Source organism: Babylonia areolata, chromosome 7 (assembly GCF_041734735.1).
Source record: "Babylonia areolata isolate BAREFJ2019XMU chromosome 7, ASM4173473v1, whole genome shotgun sequence".
NCBI classification, from domain to species: domain Eukaryota; kingdom Metazoa; phylum Mollusca; class Gastropoda; order Neogastropoda; family Buccinidae; genus Babylonia; species Babylonia areolata.
The window spans coordinates 12,837,044-12,840,480 of NC_134882.1; the positions used below are offsets into that span (position 1 = coordinate 12,837,044).

The 3,437-nt window shown below is 44.5% G+C and overlaps 1 protein-coding gene across 6 annotated transcripts in view; it reads left to right on the plus strand.

The window, feature by feature from the left end:
- The first annotated feature begins 840 nt into the window (after positions 1–840).
- The window catches only part of LOC143283723 (uncharacterized), a 137,908-nt gene continuing 135,311 nt past the window's right edge, over positions 841–3,437 (plus strand). For all 6 annotated transcript variants that reach the window (XM_076589997.1, XM_076589994.1, XM_076589998.1 and 3 more), the window contains exon 1: positions 841–880. The gene's annotated coding sequence lies outside the window, so the exon portion shown is untranslated. The remainder of the gene's footprint in view (positions 881–3,437) is intronic.

The window sequence follows — 3,437 nt, forward strand, 5'->3', positions numbered from 1 at the left end:
TTCTTCCGCTTCTCCCTCCCTCTCTCTCTCTCTCTCCTTCCTCCTGTGTGTGTGTGTGTGTGTGTGTGTGTGTGTGTGTGTGTGTGTGTGTGTGTGTGTGTGTGTGTGTGTGTGTGTGTGTGTGTGTGTGTGTGTGTGTGTGTGTGTGTGTGTGTGTGTGAGGGGGATATTTCGTCCTCGTGATTTATAATTTTACAGAACACAGTGTTTTGAAAGCATAATAAAACACTGACACACACTCACAACGTTCGCATATACATCAACGTGTGTGTGTGTGTGTGTGTGTGTGTGTGTGTGTGTGTGTGTGTGTGTGTGTGTGTGTGTGTGTGTGTGTGTGTGTGTGTGTGTGTGTGTGTGTGTGTGTGTGTGTGTGTGTGTGTGTGTGTGTGAGGGGGATATTTCGTCCTCGTCAATTAGAATTTTACAGAACACAGTGTTTTGAAAGCATAATAAAAAAAACACTGACACACACTCACAACGTTCGCATATACATCAACGTGTGTGTGTGTTTGTGTGTGTGTGTGTGTGTGTGTGTGTGTGTGTGTGTGTGTGTGTGTGCCCCTCCCCCCCCCTCTGTCTCCGTCTCTCTCTCTCCCTCTCTCAGTATTTCATCTACTCATCGATCGACCCTTACCTTAGCAATACACGCACGCACACGTATCGATACGAGCACTTGAAATATGACAGATACCCGTGGCGACCACCACCTTCGTTCCCTCAGTCCCCCCCCCCCCCCCCCCCACCCCCCTACCTCTCCCCTGATCTACTATGTAGGCTAAGACCTTGGTTGTATTATCTAGAACTAAGGCACGGTGACAGATCAAACGTTGTTTGTACATTGTTTGAATCGGACGGGGATAGGATTCGTGTGTATCTGACGGTATGTCTATATAAGTCTGTGTGTCTGGCTGTGTGTCTATCTGTCGGTCCGTCTGTCTGTCTCTGTGTGTCTGTCTGTGTGTCTGTCTGTCTCTGTCTTTATCTATCTCTGTCTCTGTGTGTCTGTCTGTCTTTCTTTCTCTAGTTCTGTGTGTCTGTCTGTCTCTATCTATCTCTGTCTCTGTGTGTCTGTGTGTCTGTCTCTGTCTTTCTCTAATTCTGTCTGTCTCTGTGTGTTTGTGTGTCTGTCTGTGTGTCTGTCTCTGTCTTTATCTATCTCTGTCTCTGTGTGTATGTCTGTCTGTCTGTCTCTGTCTTTCTCTAATTCTGTCTGTCTCTGTGTGTCTGTCTGTGTGTCTGTCTCTGTCTTTCTCTATCTCTGTCTCTCTCTGTGTGTGTGTGTCTGTCTGTCTCTGTCTTTCTCTAATTCTGTCTGTCTCTGTGTGTCTGTCTCTCTGTCTGTCTCTGTCTTTCTCTATCTCTGTCTCTGTGTGTCTGTCTGTCTTTCTCTAATTCTGTCTATCTGTCTCTCTCTGTCTTTATCTATCTCTGTCTCTGTGTGTCTGTCTTTCTCTAATTCTGTCTGTCTGCCTGTCTGTGTCTCGCTCGTTCTCGTCATATGTGTCTGTCTGTTTGTCTCTGTCTTTCTCTAATTCTCTCTGTCTGTCTGTCTCTGTCTTTGTCTATCTCTGTCTCTGTGTGTCTGTCTGTTTGTGCCTGTCTTTCTCTAATTCTGTGTGTCTGTCTGTCTCTGTCTTTCTCTAATTCTGTCTGTCTGTCTCTGTCTTTATATCTATCTCTGTCTGTCTGTCTGTCTCTGTCTTTATCTATCTCTGTCTGTCTCTGTCTTTATCTATCTCTGTCTCTGTGTGTCTGTCTGTCTTTCTCTAATTCTGTCTGTCTGTCTGTCTCTGTCTTTATCTATCTCTGTCCCTGTGTGTCTCTGTCTTTCTCTAATTCTGTCTGTCTGTCTGTCTGTCTGTGTCTTTATCTATCTCTGTCTCTGTGTGTCTGTCTGTCTCTGTCTTTCTCTAATTCTGTCTGTCTGTCTGTCTCTGTCTTTCTCTAATTCTATCTGTCTGTCTGTCTCTGTCTTTATCTATCTCTGTCTCTGTGTGTCTGTCTGTCTCTGTCTTTCTCTAATTCTATCTGTCTGTCTGTCTCTGTCTTTATCTATCTCTGTCTCTGTGTGTCTGTCTGTCTTTCTCTAATTCTGTCTGTCTGTCTGTTTTTGTCTTTATCTATCTTTGTCTCTGTCTTTCTCTAATTCTGTCTGTCTTTCTCTAATTCTGTCTATCTGTCTGTCTCTGTCTTTCTCTAATTCTGTCTGTCTGTCTGTCTCTGTCTTTCTCTAATTCTGTCTGTCTGTCTGTCTCTGTCTTTCTCTAATTCTGTCTGTCTTTCTCTAATTCTGTCTATCTATCTGTCTCTGTCTTTCTCTAATTCTGTCTGTCTTTCTCTAATTCTGTCTATCTATCTGTCTCTGTCTTTCTCTAATTCTGTCCATCTGTCTCTGTCTCGCTCGTTCCCGTCATCTGTCTGTCTCCTCGTTCTTTGCTCGCTCTTTGTTTCTCCCAGTTTCTCTCTGTCTTCGTCTCTCCCTGTCTCTGCCTGCCTGCCTGTCTGTCTCTCTGCCTGCCTGTCTGTCTGTTTTTCTGTATCTTTCTCTGTTTCTGCCTCTCTGTTTCTTTCTCACTGTATCTTTCTCTGTTTCTCTGTCGGTCTTTCCATTCATTTGTTGAATCTCTCTCTCTCTCTCTCTCTCTCTCTCTCTCTCTCTCTCTCTCTCTCTCTCTCTCTCTCTCAGCCCCCAATCCACTTTGTCTGTCCATCTGTCACTGTCTGTGTGTCTCTGTCTCCCTGCCTGCCTACCTGTCTGTCTGTCTGTCTCTCTGTCTGTCTGTCTCTTTTCTCTGTTTCTGCTTCTTCGTCTCTTTCTCTTTGTCTCTTTCTTTGTCTCTCTGTCGGGACCCGAACCCCTTGAACAATCAATTCAATTCAATTCAGTTCAAAATACTTTATTATCTGCTTCAACCAAAAACAGAAAATTTTTCTTTAGGCTCACTTAAAATAAAATGCCCGTCAGCAAAAAAAAAAAAAAAAAAAAAAAAAAAAAATCGCTTCCAAGTCGGGCGCGATACCACTTGGCCACCGCCCAACCACCCTCCTACAATCTCTTGTTTGTCTGTCTACGCCTCTCTCTCTGTCTGTCCATTTGTTTCGTCTGTGTTTCCCCCTCTCTCTCTCTGTATGTGTCGGTTCCACCCACTGACGGATGAAATTATTGCTGATATGTTGTTGTTTTTTTATTTTGACGCGAGCTCTCACTGTGTGTGTGGAATGGGGGACATGTTCTTTCTTCCTCTCTGGAAACAACCACATGGCCCGTGCCGTGCTGGTTATTGGGCAATGTGGGTGTGGGGGGATGTGGTGTGCGTGCACGCTTTTCTTTCATTTCTCCCCCTTCTTTCCACTACTGCCGGATGAAAAAGAAACCAAAACCAGCCAACCAACGAACCAAACAACAACAACAACAACAACAACAACAACACACACAC